The sequence below is a fragment of the Nannobrachium achirus genome (assembly GCF_963921795.1).
Source record: "Nannobrachium achirus genome assembly, chromosome: 16".
In the NCBI taxonomy this organism is placed as follows: Eukaryota; Metazoa; Chordata; class Actinopteri; order Myctophiformes; family Myctophidae; genus Nannobrachium; species Nannobrachium achirus.
The window spans coordinates 46,382,925-46,402,924 of NC_137823.1; the positions used below are offsets into that span (position 1 = coordinate 46,382,925).

At 40.6% G+C, this 20,000-nt stretch overlaps 1 protein-coding gene across 1 annotated transcript in view; it reads left to right on the top strand.

Annotated features, from left to right (window-relative positions):
* The window catches only part of lin28b (lin-28 homolog B (C. elegans)), a gene marked incomplete at both ends in the record, with an annotated part of 62,012 nt that overhangs the window by 14,744 nt on the left and 27,268 nt on the right, over positions 1-20,000 (top strand). The window lies entirely within an intron of this gene.

A 20,000-nucleotide genomic window follows, 5' to 3' on the forward strand; every position in this document is an offset into this window, starting at 1 on the left:
AACTTCAAACTTCATTAAAAACACACACTATTTTTTTCTGGTGACTCATACTACCCTCCTAATACGTGAGCAGGCCGTGTTTTCTCAATAACCCTTTTCATTTATTTTTAATAATTCTTTGGGAAAATTTGAAAAATTAAAATTATTACAAATAAATGAAAAATTGTATCGAAAAAAAACATGGCCTGCTCATGTATTAGGAGGGTAGTATGAGTCACCAGAAAAAAATATAATGGAGTTTGAAGTTACAATGGGTGTGTGTGGGGAGAGGCCCTGAGCCTGGGGAGGCAGACCCATGCAAGGCAGAGTTTTTTTAAATGGAATATCCCTTTAAATCCCGATACTGATTCTAGAATTATTCCTCTACACAGTATTACACAGTATAGGCAAAATTCTTGTGTTACGAATTGTGTGTACATCTTGTAGATCAGTGACTTCACTAGCCTTCAGATACAGTATATGACACCAAAGTAGCTTACTACAATTCTAAGGTCAAATTATTCTAAATAAGCTTGTGACCTTGACCTTTTATCACTGAACTGTACTGTCTGTACTGTACTGTCTGTACTTTTACTGTACTGTAAAAACAGTGCAGTAAAAGTTTGTTTATCGGTGATGACACTGATTGACAAATTGTAGCATTCCCTGTGGGATCATAAAGCACCAAATAGAGTGTCTCGTTTGGCTTGAATAAAGCATAGCCTTATTAGCCTACTACCAAGGTTGTCCCGAATATGCCATTTCCTCATATGTGACACAATGTTACTATAGTCCGGCCAGTTTGTGCAGTATTTTGATGGAATCGCGCACTTTTTTGCCTGAAATGCTCGGACTACAATCAGTCTAACCTGCTTGATTCCTCCAGACTCAAATCTAATCCTCATCTCCTTGCTTGAGGGAGCAGGGATTTAAAGTTCCTTGAAGTACACAAGTTCCTTGAAGTACACAATAAAGAGGAGCTCAAGTGGGACACAACGCACGTGAGGATAAAGAATTTGCAACTATATTGCTTTTATCGCCTGAAGAGGTTCGGAGTCTAGGCTACTGCATCCTCAGGCTGGACTACAATAGCTCCATTGAGAGTGTTCTGTCACACCTGGATTCGCCCACGAGAATTATTAAAGTTATATCACTGGATTGACCCAACAGACAAACAGTCTTTTAATTATATAAAAGAAAATAATGTGTGAATTAAATCAAACAAGCCACCTGTCCTGTTCTCTGATTGGCTGTAGCACGTCTCTACTCTCAGTGCTGTCACAACCCATGTTAGGCTTTTAGGTTATAGGACGGCAAAAGGATCATCTGGGCTATCATGTTGCATTGTGAACCGGGCTTAAGAAATCTGTTATACAATCCGGGATGAGGTGCGTGTGTGCGCGTGTGCGTGGGTGCATCCGGCAGTGGTAGGTCACGTCAGACAGTGGGTAGGTAGGAGTCTATGGCATCTCAGTGATGTCATGATGACTCAGACATGCAACAAATCGGTCATATATCTGCACAAAAAGGGGTAAATTGCCCCCATTGATTACGGAAGGGTACTTTAGAAATCTGAAGATACCCTTACACTTAAACCTTATGCTGTATGTTTACTGTTCAGAGAGAAAGCAATGGTGCACAGTCATTTAGATAATCATCTGGGGACCCCCTCCCCAAAATAATTCCCTGACCCAGAGGTTGAGAACCACTGCTTTAACTAACCAGAACAAAAAAAATAAGCCATGTGCATAGATTACACAGATTATGAGTTCCATTTGGTTCCATTTGTATATAGTCACTAGTAAGACTACCCAAAGCATAAAGTAACACGTAGGATTTACTTTCACACATATTCACAGTATTTAAAGCCTTGCCTTGTACAGACTGCATACAAACAAACCAACTGACTGTGGGGGGAGGGGCAGCTTCTCACTCACACAGTTTTGAGTTTTGAGTGAGTGCAGTGAGGGGGATGGGGGATGGGCAGGCAGCACAGGTGAATTTGATCAGTGGCTGATTGCATTGCAAGCTAGTAATCAGCAAGTGGGCTACAGTGGAAAGAATGAGTGAAAGGGTTTCCCTGCACAAGGTGAAATCTTTGAAAAGAGTGGAGGAGAGCTTAACTCAAATTGGTTAACAATCGGCAGACAAACAGGCAGGCAGGCAGGCAGATAGACAGACAGACAGACAGACAGACAGACAGACAGACAGACAGACAGACAGACAGACAGATAATGTTAATTTAACCTTGCATCATGAGACTTAGTGTTCATTTGGTTCCATTTGTACTGTCAGAGCAGTGTAGATGTTGTTGACTAAAACTATGACGAAAAGTATTTGTCGATTGCATTTCTTTCACTGACAAAAACTAAATAAAAACTAAGCTGTGATGACTAAAACTAAGACTAATTATATTGACAATTTCGTCAACAAAATCAAAACTAGACTAAAACGTTAGGGAGGGACTAGTGGAGTAGAGAGTCATTTTATGTTTGGTTGTTCTCAAGTGTTGCGTGCTGAAAATAGCAGATCTACAAGCTCACAACGTGTCGCGCAACGCGTTGTGAGCTTGTAGATCTGCTATTTTCAGCACACAACCAAGTGTAAAATCACTCATTACGATGCCATCAAGGCCTGCCAAAATACATTTTAGTTGACTAAATGAACTGTAGATTTAGTCGCCTAAAAATGTATGATATTTAGTCGACTAAAATTAGACTAAAACTAAAACTCTTCAGGTCACTAAATTATGACTAAAATTAAATGACATTTTATTCAAAACTAAATCAAAATTTGTTGTCAAAAACAACAGTGTCAGAATCCCTGTGCCTGAACAGTGGTTCTCAAAGTGGATTCCAACCTGGAATTCACTTTGAGAACCACTGTGTGAACAGAATATGAACATTTTTACATAACAGCATGGTAGCAATATCAGAATAATGATAGTTGACAAAGTAACCATCTTGGTGGTGCCGGTGGTGATAACATTAATATCCAAAGAAAACATTTGCCTTGTCATGGCATGTTCGGGGACATCATGAGCATTTAGCAATACAAAAGATTTGCATTCATTCAACCTTTATTTAATTTCTCGAAAAGATCAATTGAGGGAGATCCTCATTTACTACTTTATTGAAAATAGATGTTTTGATTTATGTAAATGTGGGGGTTTCTGGACTAACGCTGGTATTAAACATAATTCTGGAAAAAGTAGCCTATTTATACATTTGCAGGCAACTGAATAATGGGGATGCAGTAACGCACTGTAGCTTATGAGATACTGCAAATCAATTATCAAATTATAATTGCCATAATTATTCCTTGCAGCTACAAAAATGATGTCATACAACATGTAACTCAACATTAAAGTAGGGCTGGGTGATAAATCTCAGACCTGCACTTTCTTTTTTTTAAGATTAGTTTTTTGGGCTTTTATGCCTTTATTTGTTAGGATAGTAGACTGACAGGAAATGGGGAGAGAGATGGGGAATGACATGTGGCAAAGGTCGTCCGGATCGGGAATCGAACCGGCGACCAGCATACCTAGACTTGTGGATCTGCTATATTTTAAAGATTCACTTAATTTTTCTTCCTGTGCATTTACCCGCTGGAAAAAACAATGTCATTGCTTAATTGCAGTGCACTTAAAACTGACCCAAAAACAACAAATGTATCGATAATTTATACCTACAATCGACAGGCTGCAGTCTAAGGCAGATTTTGGTTTCGGAAAATGATTTGAAAAATGCTCCCTTCAAATGTTCTGGGTAGCTATAATCACTGTAGCAGGTCCCCCAGCAGCAACGTTTCACCATGGCCGTAATAATGTAATATAAATGTTTTTGATATTAATTTGCCTATATACCAGTAAGACTCCCTAATCGGGTCACATTTATGATCGGCTACTTTTGACTATTTTCCCATATTTTTTTCCCAGGGGGTCCGTGGGGAGCCCTGGCGGTGGCTGGGCCCCTGGGTACCCCCTGGGTGCTGGCCCCGTCTCTCCCGGTCGATGGGGGGCCAAGGTACAGGCTTTTTAGCGGGTTATGGGAGCCAACTTTGGGTGGAAGTGTTTTGCTACGCTGTCGTCCAATCCTCACAGTTAGGGAGAGGGCTTTGCGACAGATCAATCATGCAGTAATCATGCAGATCTACAAGCTCGCAGCACAAAGCATTGTGAGCTTGTAGATCGTCTATTTTTTGGCAAAGAGATTTGGTAGAGAGTGAAAAACTACTGTATCAAGTACATATATTATGTACCTTTTACCAATTATAGAGGGTTTAAATAGTACTGGATATGCAGCTCGGCAAATAAAAGGTGAATTGATCCCAGTGTATGACAGAGGATGATATCACGATAAATTAAATCTCCACAATATGATTATTGTGAGTGTTTTTTATCACGATAAACGATAATATCGTATATTGTCCCATCCCTACGGTCTGAGGTGCTTTGGCGGTCTTCCCCGAATTTTGTCTGATTACAGCGGGGCAGGGCTACATTCCTGTGTCCTACAAAAAATAAATGTTGAACCTTGTTCATGATTGGTGTGTTTTTCAGCTATAGTTTTTGGTCTTATAACCCTTCCAGTAAATCTCTTATGAAAATCTCTAAAGAAGTCAAGAATAACAGACGAGCTGTAAAGTTAACTTCACAAAGCTTAAGTCTATTGACCCCTCAGTCATGACATTTTCAATGTCCCCCTTCGACCAAGATGGATGAAAATGCTAGTTTTTTCACTGCAGAACTTTATTAACAGTAGCTCAACATTGAAGATGTTGAAATCACATCTCTCAGCCTGTTCTCAGGCCTGCTAAGTCACACACAGTAGTCATATTGCATTGAATTGTAGTTTACCATCTCAGTGGCACCAACAACACTTAGTTAGTGAGCTTTGTATCGATGTCATTCCAGTCCTGCATGTTTACTGGCTTATATTCCACTTGTATGGTTGATCCTGAGGGCAAGTCAGGTGTTGAAACAGTAACACACCACTGTAGGCAAGAGACATTGACCGAAGTGCTGTACATGGTGCATAAATGACAAACAGGCCTACCAGTAAGACTCCCTAATCGGGAGATAAGCGACCGTCAGGTCACATGTATACACAAAGACGGATGTAACTGGCATTGGTTCCTAGTTGTGTGGACAATGTATAGTTTTGGTTGGCTCAGAGAATGTGGGATGTACAGATTTTCGTGATTTTAGGGCAAAATTTGTAGGAGCAGTGTCAAAAAATGTGTTTGAAAAAATCGGCCTGATGGGGGCGCTATATGGGACAGATCCATGTTGATGACATGAGTGTAGACATACTGTGTAGCGATTTGCGCAGGAAAATTAAGGAACATTAAAAGCCAGCGAAAAAACAAATGTGTCTTAGGAAGAGATTTAAAAACATCAATAGAATGCCTTGTTTGTGTTTAGCTATGTCACATTTAATCACATTTGACCCTTAAATACCCTGCAGTGACATATTTTCATGTGTTTAATTGCAGCTGTCCTGTTAATGTAGTTAGTCCTGTTAATTCACATGGGCGGAGCTTAGAACCTAATTATCTAATGTCCTCCTAATGTAGGATTTTGTCAGATTGTTAAAACTTGAGTTGTGTTGAGTTTATTCAACTTTTGAAGTGAAATATGTGTTCTATGGCTCAAAATAGATTTTTTGACATGCTCCACATATTAGTAAAGCAAGTGGAAAGTGGTGTCCTGCTAATGTTGTAAACCGCAGGTTTGAGCTAAAGGGTCCTGCTAAACCACATCTACCAGTATGTGTGTGTGTGTGTGTGTGTGTGTGTGTGTGTGTGTGTGTGTGTGTGTGTGTGTGTGTGTGTGTGTGTGTGTGTGTGTGTGCGTGCGTGTGCACGTGCGTGTGCGTGTGTGTGTAAAAGGAAAAAAATAAGTTAAACAATTTCTGCTTCTGTGTTGATGCAAGCCCTTTGTAAAATATATTTTTTTGGTTTTACGTGTGTGTATGAGAGAGAGGGAGAGAGAGAGAGAGAGCATGCATGTATATGGTTTGTGCATGTGTGTGTGTGTGTGTGTGTGTGTGTGCGTGTGTGTGTGTGTGTGTGTGTGCGTGTGTGCGTGTGTGTGTGTGTGTGTGTGTGTGTGTGTGTGTGTGTGTGTGTGTGTGTGTGTGTGTGTGTTTTGTGTAGCGAGGTTAAAGTGGGCCCCTAGTGAGATTAACCTCTGGTCCGTGTCACCGTTTGGCATGCAGGCCCCACCCATCCCTGCCTCCAGCAGTGGCGTCAGTTCAGAAAAAAGCTAAGGTATGGCAACATGACTGGTGTCTTGCATGCACACCTTCGGGCGCGTGCAAGACGCCATGTCATGTTGCCATACCTTAGCAACAGGAATGATGAATTTATTTGAAAAGGATCCCTGGCTAATATGACAAATATGCCTTAATACATTATAATTGTCCTACAATGTCAAATTAAAAACTCCTTAAATATTTTATTTCTTCTAGAAATAGCTAATCTTTCACTCAATAGGGGAGATGCCTGTCGCTAGTTGATGATGTCATAAATGTCATGTGTCATTTTTATGGCATGCATGTGCAAAAAAACTAAACACAAACACATGACACATTGACATATTGATTTGATGCTCATATTAACCATAAGAAGTATTACGTTTGTTTTTATTTGCACATGCATGCCATAAATTCCATAGGGATAGATCACACATGACATTTATGATATCATCAACTTGCGACAGGCATTACCCCTATTGAGTGAAAGATTAGCTATTTCTAGAAGAAATACAATATTTAAGGTGTTTTAAATTTTACATTGTAGTTATAGAGGACTATTATAATGTATTAAAGCATATTTGTCGTATTAGCCAGAAATCCTTTTAAGAAGTACATTTTTCCCCCTACTGTAGCCAAGGTATGGCAGCTGCCATAACTTGCCATACCCAATTGACGCCTCTGGCCTCCATATCGCCAGTATCAGGCTTTGTCTCTCCTGTAGCCACAGTATACCACCAGCCAGCGGCGGCGGCGGCAGCAAGCAGCAGCCGTCCCCCTTTCCCCCCTTCAGCAGGTCAAGAAACAAAACAAACAAACAAACACATCGTGGTTGTCGAGTGGAAACCTTGTTTGTCCAAAACCGATCATTTTGTATTTATCATTTTAAAAATGATTTTAAACTAGTGAAAACAGCCAATCTGCAAGCACACAGCGCCTCGCACCGCGAGGCGTTGTGTGTGTGTAGATCTACTGTTTTCACTAGTCTTGTGCGACAGTCTTGTATGATGAACCAGGGCTTTACTTTTGGAAAGAAACGTACACATTTGAACCTTGGAGATATGAGGTTTCTGCCCGACAGTGACAAAAAACAAGACAACGCCAAAGAAGCAGAGAGAGTAGTCATGTGACTTCCCTTTTGGGAGGGAACCCTGCCTGCCATATAAGGCAGAGATGACTGGCCAATGGGATGGTGGTGGACTATAGTGACCATACTCTCCAAAAACCCAAACATGGACCCTTCATCACTTATGTCCGATTTAAAAAAATAGCAAATATACAAGTTCACATCAGCTAATGATGCAACTTTTATTATGTATTTTGTATTTAATTATTGTTTTTATTTTACCCAGCTGAGGATGGGGGACAATTATTTTAGCACTTGAGTGACTGCCCCGATGGCTTATCTGGGTTATCCTTTTAGCATTCTTTTGTATAAATCTGTGCCACAGTGCTTTGTTTTTGCAAACTTTTGATAAAGTATTCAATTAATCAATCAATCAATGAATCAATCAATCAATCAAAAACTGAACCTTTCAACAGAACGGAACATGCTAATCATCTATTTGTAAGCACTCATAACAAGTGTTATTATAATTATTTAAACCTTGATAAAAAAACAGGACAATTTGGTAGTGAATGTTGAAAATGTGAATGTTGAAAACCGGGACAATTTATTGTTTTATAGATATTTTTCGGACTTGGGACACCCAGCTTGAAACTTGGACAATCCCAGCCAAATCGGGACGTCTGGTCACCCTAAGCATAATTATAGAAAATAACCCGGGAAGAGTTGTATTTATTTATTTATTGATTTAGTTTTTGTCTTTGGTAAATGCACTAGTTCTTATTGGATTAACTTCTTTCAGTGGAAACATAATACATTGAGTATACATTTAAACTGTACTCATATCTCTATGAAAGGGACAGTTTTGTACAACAATATTGGTTAGTAAAGAATTACAGAGAATTACAGAGACTACTAGCCTATTTATTAAATGATCTAATATACTGTAGTTGTGAACAAATTCATTCTTTGTTTCAGACTTGTTTTTGTGAACAAATTATTTCTTTCTTCATTCATTCTTTTTTTTTTTAAATTATTATCTGATTGGATCAGGGAACATGCTCTTAATTGGGGGCAGCTGTAGAATATTTAACGGTGAAATAAGTTTGTGACAATAATGTAATCACTAGTGAGCTTTCATATTGATACAACCCACATGTATTCACATTTAAAGGGTGTTTATTCAAGCAAAGGCTCTTAAAGGGTGTTTATTCAAGCAAAGGCTCTTAAAGGTATTTAACATGACTTTAACATCATGTATTACTTCTCAAAAATACTTCTCCAAGTTCTTCAGCGGTGTGATTGACGTTGGCACAATTAGAGATGGGACGATAAGCGATATTATCGTTTATCGTGATGAAAAACACTAATAAATAATCGTATCGTGGAGATTTAATGTATCGTGATATCGTCCTCCGTCATGCACTGGGATCAATTCACCTTTTATTTGCCGAGCTGCATATCCGGTACCATTTAATTTTAAACCCTCTATAATTGGTAAAAGGTATTGGTAAATTATACGTACTTGATACAGTCTTTTTTTTCACTCTCGATCAAATGTTTTTGCCAAAATTATATGTATTTGGCCACGGACCCCCCCCCATCTCAAAATATGTTGTTCCATTTGTACCATGCAGAAGCAAGGTTTTAGTTACAAAAGTTTGCTTTAAAAATGTGTATATTCAAAGATTTTCACACATTTCTCAAAATTAGCACTGAAGAAGACTGGAGAGCCGAAACGTCTGTTTCTCACCCTAAATATGCAACAAAGCAAAAAGAGAAAAAGTAGACTCTTGCCACTGTGTGCGATCCATTTTACTATACATATCAAAAATAGCAGATCCACAAGTCCATTGTGCAGCACTTTGTAACCTCACTGCATCTTATCGATAAATTCAAGATGCAGCCATTTCTTTTACAGTTTTTCCAAACCATCCTACTAATAAAGGAGCAAACTCACGCTCTAACGCTCTAACGCTCACGCTCTAACGCTCTAACGCTCACGCTTATCTACGTTTATCTATTCACTCGCTTCAGCAACTGATCCCAAAGTTCACATGGTATTGGCCATTAGCATTATACCAACACTGACAGAGCCCGAATTTCATTTCTCCCAAATTAAAGCAGTTTTTAAAGCGTTTTCTTAACCACTTCTGTTGAACTCTGCTGTCTGTTGCCAGGGTTACGGTCCGTTCCTCCAGGCCATGGGATCTGTAGCCCCACACACACACACACCCCTTTCTCTCACAGTTAGGAATGTTTCTCTCTCTCTCTCTCTCTCTCTCTCTCACACACTTTCACCGGGTGCGTTTGACATATTTTGAAGCACATATCTTCGAACGGGTAAGGTCTAGTATGATCAAACATGCATAACGTATGTGGCATGCCAGGAAGTGACCCTGTGTCCTTCCCCCTCCCTCTGTTGAGTTTCCTGTTCTCCACTATCCGATCTAAATAAAGCACCTAAATGAATAAATAAAGATAGATGGATGTATAGATATACTCTGTTGTATAGATAGATAGATAGATAGATGGATTATATTGTGGTTGTCGGGTGGAAACCTCGTATCACCAAGTTTCAAATGTCTATGTTTTTTCTCAAAGTAAAGCCCTGCTTCATCACACAAGGCCGTCACACAAAAGTAGTGAAAACAGCAGGTCTACAAGCACACAACGCCTCACACCCCGCGAGGCGTTGTGTGCTTGTAGATCGTCTGTTTTCACTAGTTTAAATAATTTTTAAAATGAAAAAATGCAAAACAAACGGTTTTGGACATACAAGGTTTTCACCCGACAACGACGATATGTATAGAGTATAGTATATGTATAGAGTATATTTTATTAATTCAAGTGTCATTCATGTTCACAGGTAAAAGTAATAAGACAAGCTTTCATGCCATCTCAATGCATAGTAATGAAAAACATTATTTTTAAAATCTCAAACCATACATTTAAAAAATATTGTCTGCACGACAGGCACAATTGCAGCTTGCTATTTGAATCATTCCGTTCCTATTTTTCTTCATCAATAGATATCCCCGACCCTGAACATTAGCAAGAACCTTTGAGCTATTATCATTGACCCATTTAGACCCGGAATGCATTATTACACATTATTACTTGAACCATTATTTTATGCTTTTACTATTAAAACATAGCAGATATACAAGCGCACAGCACGGCACTGAGTGCCGCACTGCGACCTTGTAGATCTGCTATTTTTGAAAAATCTGTGCAAGTCTTTGAATATTTTTGACCCGATTCTATAAATCTCTTCTAAATCCTTCTTCTAAATCAGTGGTTAGTGGTTTATATGTTGTTCCAGGGACCCCCCCCCCCCCCCCCCCCCCCCAGAAGCAAAGATTTGAGTTACAAAGGAAAGGTGTGCTTTGAAAATGATATATTCAAAGATTTGCAAACATTTTCACAATTTTTCAAAAATAGCAGATCTACAAGCTCACAGCACGGCACTCGGTGCTAATGTGATAATAACCAGTAAGAATCCCTAATCGAGAGATAAGCTATACCGTCATGTTGCATACACAAACTTTAGAAGGCAATTATAGCCAATCAGGAGGGAATTTGGGAAATGGGACAGATCCATGTTGATGACATGACTTTAGAGATACTGTGTACCGCTTTGTGTGATTTTAGGCCAAAATCTGTAGGAAAGAAATCATCCTGATGGTAGCGCTAGAAGAAGGCCATGTGAGAAATGAGTGGTGAGGGTGGAGGTTGTGATTTGCCATCCAAGGAGTGTGTGTGAAAAAATTGGCATTGATAGGGCCAACGGTGGCAGAGATATGACGAGGGCAAAAGTGTGACGTGACGTGACGTGACGTGGCGTGACGTGACTGACTGACAGAGAGACAGACAGACAGCCGTTGGAGCTTTTCATAGTAACTGCGACCTAACGGTCGCAATTAAACAGCAACATTTCGTGTCGTTTGACTTTGTATTGTATCACTTTGCATTGCAAATAATCGTTATTTCATTGTTTAGCAACGTAAATAATCGATTGTATTGATGCTATGTACTTGTGCGTTGTATTTAGTCATTTTAAGAAGGTTTTAATTACTTTTCCAAAATAAATGTGTGCATTCTCTGTGTTCATGTCAAGGTGCGGGTTTGTCCATCAAACATATAATTTTGCGAATGTCTGTCTGTCTGTCTGTCTGAGTGTCTGAGTGAGTGTCTGTCTGTCACAGCGTTTCTCCTCAGTGGCTGGAGCAATTGATCTGAAATCGCATCACCATTAGCATATGAACACACCTGACATAACTGTGAAGCCCGTTTGTCACTTTCACAAATCATATGCTGTATATTAGCATTTTTATGGTGTATCTATATCTATTTAGCCTACAGTACCTTTTGTGACCACACATGTTAAGGGAGGGGCGCTGTTGTTCAGGCCATGCACAATCACACACAAACCCACACACACACACACGGGGGGGGGGGGGGGGGGGGGGGGGGGAGTGTGTGCGGGCGGGCGGGCCCTGTTACAGATGTTGTCCAAAAATCATGCAGATCGGTACACAGTATCTCTGTAGCCGTTAAATGGAACGGGTATTTCTTACATTGATGCTCCTACATATTATCATGCAAGCACCAGTTAAAGTTACTTTCCATCCCTCATATACTGTGTGCACAGTGCACATCCCATAACCCACCCACTGCACATCATTTCAGAGCTCATATCTTTGAACGGGTAAGGGCTAGTCTATAATATAATTTTGCGAATGTCTGTCTGTCTGTCTGTCTGTCTGTCTGAGTGAGTGTCTGTCTGTCACAGCGTTTCTCCTCAGTGGCTGGAGCAATTGATCTGAAATCGCATCACCATAAGCATATGAACACACCTGACATAACTGTGAAGCCCGTTTGTCACTTTCACAAATCGTATGCTGTATATTAGCATTTTTATGGTGTATCTACTATCTATTCTGCATCTAGCATGAGGCACATCTATTCTGCATCTAGCTTGAGGCAAAATGTTTAACCAGCTCTGTTTGTGTGTGTGTGTGTGTGTGTGTGTGTGTGTGTGTGTGTGTGTGTGTGTGCAGGCAGGCGGGTGTGTGTGCATGCGGGTGGGCGGGCGGGCTGGGGGGGGGGGGGGGGGGAACAGTATCTCTGTAGCCATTAAACAAAACGGGTTTCTTACATTGATGCTCCTACATCATGCAAGCACCAGTTAAAGTTACTTTCCATCCCTCATATACTGTGTGCACAGTGCACATCCCATAACCCACACACTGCACATCATTTTGGAGCTCATATCTTTGAACGGGTAAGGGCTAGTGTGTTCAAATACAATGTTCATGTATTTGCCAGAGAATCACTGTTTACTTAATACAATAAATGTTTCCCTTAAAAAACCTGCACTATTCACACAGATATAATTTATTTGCCAAATAGTTACTGTATTGATTTTAAATCAATATCAACTGTATCGTATCGCCATGAATTAACCAATATCGTCTATGTGTCGTATCGTCAACCACGTATCGTGATACGTATCGCATCGCTGTTAAAATGTATCGTTTCATCCTTAATTGTTAAGTATTTAATGTTGCACTTTGCACTTTTTTGTGAAGCATGGTGGATGGCTCATCTTTTTGCTGTCCTCCATTTGGTTTATTCAAAGTCGTTTCCTTAGATAGATCACTGGTTTTCAACGTGGGGTGCGGGGACCACCAGGGTGGCCATATGGAACTAGGGATGGGACGATATGAAAATGTCACGATTATTGTGTCAAAGTAATTTGCGATTTACGATATTATCGCGATTATCAAAATATCCCCAACATCCATTATTATCCTGTAGCGGAACGTTTGCCAAAACATGGCAGATCTACGTCGCATTGCTACGCGTTGTGAGCTTGTAGATCGGCTATTTTTTGGAAAAGAGATTTGGTAGAGAGTGGGGATAAAAGACTGTATCAAGTACGTTATTTACAGGTCCGTTTGACCAATTATAGAGGGCACCGGATATGTAAATAAAAGGTGAATTGATCCCCGTGCATGATGGTGGACGATTTAAATTCCCATGATGCGATTATCGTCAGTGCTTTTTATCACGATAAACGATAATAGCGATTATCGTCCCATCCCTATATGGAACCCAGAGTTAAAATAACACTGAGGATTTTATAGTGTATAGATTGGGTAGTTAATGCAATTACTGTATTATCCAACTGGGGGTGAAGTTTGAAATTAAAGCAGAACCTCTGCCTTTCGATCAGGGGTTCCCAAACCTTTTAGCTCATGACCCAAAAGAGAAAGTAGATGTTTGCCCGGGTCCCAAACTAGTGAAACCAGCAGATCTACAAGCTCACAATGCATCGCTTCGTGCCGCGTTGTGAGCTTGTAGATCGGCTATTTTCACAACAACTTAAACATTTGTGTTCTAATTTATGGAACGTCTTTTCTTTTCTTTCTTTTCTTTGATTTCTTCATGAAATTACTGAAAAAAAGGATGGAATTTTGTTCATGAAAGAAATGGGATTTTTTTTGGGAATGTTTTTGGACAATAGGCCTATGTGTAATAACAATAAAAAAAAAGAAAAGAAAAAGTAAACCCATAAGAATGTGCCCACGACCCACAAATGGGTCCCGACCCAGTGTTTGGGAACCACTTCCTTTAGATCTGTGGTTCTCAACCTTTTCGGGCAGCAACCCCCAAAATAATAATATTTTAACTGGGGACCCCCCGGCCCTACGAGCACTAAAGCCCTTTGCACACAGGACAGTTTTTTTTTTTTTCGTTTGCGGCATGAATAAAACGCATTGGATTTGGTGTGCAAGGCTGTGCGGAATCGGAGCTGCGGATCCAAAAAGGAGTCATAAAAGGAGTGATGAGTTTTTTACCGCATGCAACAAGACGCACAAATCGAACTGGGTTCGATCGAGAAAAAAACGCACGGCGGCAGCCACTCGTCGCACGGCTAATTCGGAGCCGGTGCATGTGCATGAGGTCATAGAGAATCATTGTTTTCTTTTCAAAAAATGATATTGTCCGTTTTATCCGTGCGGTTAAACGCGCCTGTGTGCAAAGGGCTTAAGAGTTGAGGCATAACATTTTGTACAACACGGTTCTATTGTGAAAATAGCCGTTCTACATGCTCACAACGCCTCGCAACGCGAGATTTGTCGACATTTTAGAGGTATTAAAAAGTCCTTAAATTGTCACTTAAGAAATGTGCATAAACCATACACTTAAACTGTATGTTGGCTTGTTTACTGTTGAGTGAGAAAACAATGTTGCACATTGAGTTAACCCATTTGAAAAAGTCGTGAAAATGTGTGCAAATCTTTGAATATATGTATTTTCAAAGCGAACGTTTGTAACTCAAATTTTGCTTCTGGGTGGTCCCTGGAACGAAATATTTTGAGATGGGGGTCCGTGGATAAATACATACTATATCATTTTGGGGGTCCTTCACATGAAAAGGTTTGAGAACCACTGACATAGTCTCTCAAGAACAGACTAACTGAGCTCCAGTTAAGTGAAATGGACCTTTTCTTTGACGATGGCTAGCCAGATTGCTGACATAGAAACATAAGTTTTTCAAAAAACCTTAGAAGGATTCAAAAGACACTTATAGAATTTTCACGATTTTTCAAAAATAGCAGATCTACAAGCTCGCAGCGCTGCACTCGGTGACGCGCTGTGTATCTGCTATTTTTTTAATAGTTAAAGCATAAAATAATGTTACACAATAATGTGTACCCGTTCTAAATTTTGAGGGACCCCCCAAAATAATTTGGGAAACACTTCCTTTTTAGATAGTTTCTTTCTTGAGTTTTCCTCTCCAACAATAGCAGCCCCTGTTCATGAATCGGTGGGGTTGGTTATTAGCCCAGGATGTGCTTTTTATCACCACTCACCTCACCGAGGGTTCATTTCCTCCTTGATGCTGATAAATGTTGCAGAATGATCTAGTGCTTCCTCCACCCTCCCTCCACCCCAGATCAAATATTTGCCCCAGTCATAATCAGGGGGAGTAGTAGTAGTAGTTGGATGTTGTTAATTTGAGGCAGGGGGTTGGGGGTGGGTGGGGGGGGCTCTTTAAGTGTGTGATGGGGGTTGGGCGGAGGGGTCAGAGGTCAGGGCCGCTAATGACAACGTGTCGAGGAGCGCTGGGGGTGTCAGCGCCATGAGACCGTCTTTGTTGGTGGCTTTTTTTCTCCTCTCGAAAATAGCAGAGCTTATGCTCTTAATGCACGCTTGTCGTTCGTTGTATTCCAACATTTTTTTACATTCTAAAAAAAAACATTTTGAAAATAAGACAGTTAGTTAGTGTGTGTGTGTGTGTGTGTGTGTGTGTGTGTGTGTGTGTGTGTGTGTGTGTGTGTGTGTGTGTGTGTGTGTGTGTGTGTGTGTGTGTGTGGTGCAGTGGTGGAAGAAGTACTCAGCTTTTCTTTCTTTTTTCTACCTGAAAATACAAAGTATTGGCATAGAAATGTACTTATAGTAACAAAGTAAAGGTACTCAAATGTCCAAATAAATCGTTGACCTACAAGCTGACAAGCTGGTGCTATGCGTTTGTGAGTGTGTAGTTGGGGCTATTTTTTCTTGATTAGCCGAGAGATGGAAATATAGGCAAGGCAAGTAATAGTACCTCGAAATGATACTTCAGGACTGTTCTTTAATTGAATGCTGGTCCAGCACTGGTTAATGGTTTCTGTGTGTGTGTGTGTGTGTGTGTGTGTGTGTGTACGTGTGCGTGCGTGCGTGTGTGTGGTGCATGCATGTATGTCTACAAGTGGCGTTTCCATAAACTTAATCGAATTAGGGAAGCGAATTATCAGAAATACGCATTAAGACAAAGCGAATTTAGCATGTTTCCATTTGGCAAATGGCATTTGCGGGTGTCATTCGAATTAGCGACGTCGCAAGAGTTGATCGGGCTGATTTTTTTCAGACCGAACCTGAGCACTGCACCGTCTGCACGTCTGACTGCTGTCACTCGGTCGCTGTCTAGTAGTGGGAAGAAGGGATTATCAGTCGTCATCATGGCCCCAAATAACTTTTAAATATATTACAATTGGCGACGAGTCTCTTACGAAATTGGCAAGAGTTCCTCTCAATACATAAAGCTACCGGTTCACCGGGAAAACTGCGGTCGCGTTGCTGCACAGTGGAAGTTTCAGCGTCCACTGGAAGGTCAGGTGGCCGATCTGGAAGCTCACAACGCGGCGCGGAGACGTGGATGCGAGCTGCTGTGCCTGTGAGCTTGTAGATTGGGCACTTCAGGCACGCAACACCGTGGGATGAGGAAGGGTTCGCTCGGCACCGATGGCTTGAGGTGAAAACGGGAGGAATTTACACATGGTCCGTGTCACTCCGTGTGTAACAAACAGCGTTGTGGGCTAACGCTATACCATGGACAAAGCGGCAGGGGAAATGGACGAACGTCATACTTTATTCGAATGTATTGTCTGACCCGTTTCCATTCACTTTTGCGCATTTCGTTTATTCGATTAAGCCTCAAAATCCTCCTCCTCCAAGCGGATAATCTTTTTTGCGGATAATGAAAGTTTATTCGCATTTTGAAGTGTTTCCATAAAAACATTTTGCGACTAAGCCGTTAATGCGCAAAAAGTGGCTTTATGGAAACGCCACTAATATTGTATCATCTCTCCATATTTAAATAGGTTTTCTTTTCTTTTTTTCATAAATGAATGCCCTAGTAGTGAGAATAGCCGTAGAGCTTGTACTCACAGCTGCTACCTACCCAGCTATTATCACTATTTAAAAACAATCATCAAAGGAATGGTTTTGGACATACACGGTTTCCACCCGACAGCAACAATATGCTACCGTCTTCTTTTACTTCACCTTCTCCTCTCTCTCTCTCTCTCTCTCTCTCTCTCTACGCCCCCTCTCGCTTGCTCCCTCCCTCCCTCCCTCCTTCCCTCCTGCTCTGTCTCTCTCTCTCTCTCTCTCTCTACCTCCCTCTCTCCCTCTCCCTCTACCTCCCTCTCTCCCTCTCCCCTTCTTCTTCTTCTTCGTGTTGGGTTTATATGCATCCTGTAGGGTTACGTCCATCTGGGCTGATCTGGCCCAGCTTTGTCCACTTAGCATTTCCTGTGTGTAAAAAGCTACTTAATGGCACCACGCCACATGGCGAACGCCATCTCCTTCTCACCCCTGCATACCCCTCCCCACGCACGCACACACGCGCACGCACGCACGCACACACACTCACACACACACACACACACACACACACACGCACGCAGTCACTACATACTGCTTTTATGAATGGCAATTGTTTTTTAATTGCCACTTTTAACCTTTACCCAAAGCTCGAAAACAACCGATCTGCAAGCTCTACGACCACAGGTTGTGTGAGGATTTTCAATGCACACGACACCCGCGCACAACTATAAGCCACGCTCATAAATCCTGCCTAAATCTTAACCCCCAACCCCTATACCTAACCTCTAAATGTCTCATCTCAATCCAAACCTAAATCTTTCCCTAATCGCCTAACTCTAAAAAAAATATTTTACTCACATTAGGACATTTTACATGACTCAAATAATTGTGATTAACGATTTAATCGTGTTTTTGTCGTTGACAATTACTTCTGTTTGGCTTTTAGGCTTTGAAGTTGCACATGGCAGATATGACACACAGCCTAAATATACGTATTAATGTTTGTTGTACTTGTTTGGGTGTTAGATTTGATTATTGTAAAATAGAAAAGCCTCCTGTGGACAGGTGATGAGAATTAGCACTTGTGCTATAATCACTTATATCAATGCATCTGGTTCGTCCAATGTGATTGTGATGTCCTTGTCAAATAAATAAAACATAACATAACATAACATACAAAGAAATTACATATTTGACAACCTTATACTTAAAAAATAACATTGATATTGATCTACAAAAGCCGAGCTTATAGATCTGCTATTCCCACTATTTTTAAAAATGTTGTCAACATGGAAACGATTATGACGATTATGACAAAATAATTGTGATTATGTCAAGTAATTGCGATCAGACGATTATGTAATAATTGTGACAGGCTTAGTGCCGCGCTGCCAGCTTGTGCATCTGCAGATCTGCTATTCTTTTGGAAGATCGTGAAAGTGTGAGAACTACTGACTTAGAAGACATTCGTAGAATTCGCCCTCAGGTCTGAATTAGGGATGGGGCGATAAGCGATGTTATCGTTTATCGTGATAATCACGATAATCGTATTGTGGAGATTTCATTTATTGTGATATTGTCCTCCGTCATGCACTGGGATCAATTCACCTTTTATTTGCCGAGCTGCATATCCGGTACCACTTAAACCCTCTATAATTGGTAAAAGGTATTTATAATATACATAACTTGATACTGTCTTTCTTTCACTCTCTATCAAATTTCTTTGCCAAAAAAACAGTTGATCTACAAGCTCACAATGCGTCGCATTGCGACGCATTGTGAGCTTGTAGATCTGCTATTTTTTGGCAAATGTTCTGCCCCAGGATAATGGGTTTGGATTATCACGATAATATCGTAAATCGTGATTTCTTTTGTCACAATAATCGTGATATAAATTTTTCATACTGTCCCATCCCTTGTACGAATCGGTCGAACCATAAAACAAACCTATTCTCTTGTCCAAGACAACAATTGTCCTCCAAAATGTCTTAAATTTCTCAAATCCTACTACAATGATGAGGACTTCTGCCCTTCACATACAGGTATATAGTAATACAAGCACACACACACTAGGGATGGGACGATATGAAAATGTCATATTGCGATTATTGTGACCAAAAGAAATTGCGATTTACGATATTATTGCGATAATGTAAATATCCCCAAACATCCATTATCCTGGGGGTGGAACGTTTGCCAAAACAATTGCAGATCTACAAGCAGCGCCTTGTGTGCTGGTAGATCGGCTATTTTTGGCAAAGAGATTTGGTAGAGAGTGGGAAAAAATAGACCGTATCAAGTACATTATTTAGGTCCATTTTACCAATTATTGAAGATTTAAGTGGTACCACATATGCAGCTCGGCAAATAAAAGGTGAATTTGATCCCAGTGCATGACGGAGGACGATTTCAAGATAAATTTAAATCTCCACAACACGGTTATTGTGAGTGTTTTTCAATCACGATAATAATGAATATCGTCCCATGATACTGATGGTCCTCACAAATATAGTAATACAAGCACGCGCACGCACACAGACACACAAGCATGGACACACACACACACACTCTCACACTAGTGGAGGGTTCAGTGAACAAATCATTTTGTTCACGTTCACGGCAATGATGAATTCAAATGATTCGTTCACCGTTCAGTGGCGCCAGTAAGACCACCTCAGCCCTGTGTACATTTCGGCCATTCGAAAATGGCCGATCTACAAGCAAAACATGTGAGTACTTTTTCCACCACTGGACTCGGTGAGACGGAGGGGTGAACGAAACCGTGAACATAATATTTTAAGGCATGGGTCTTCAGGGGGGTCCGGGACCCCTAGGGGGTCCTCAGAGTTACTACAGGGGGTCCTCCAAATCTTTGAGTGGTAGAATGTTTTTTTTTCTCCTTTTTCATATTAACCACTTGAACCCTAGTGAGGCGTTGTGAGCTTGTAGATCGGCTATTTTCGGCAAAGAGCTTTGGTGTAGAGGGGAAAAAGAGTAGACTAAGTACAGAGTGAAAGGTCCAAAATACACTGACG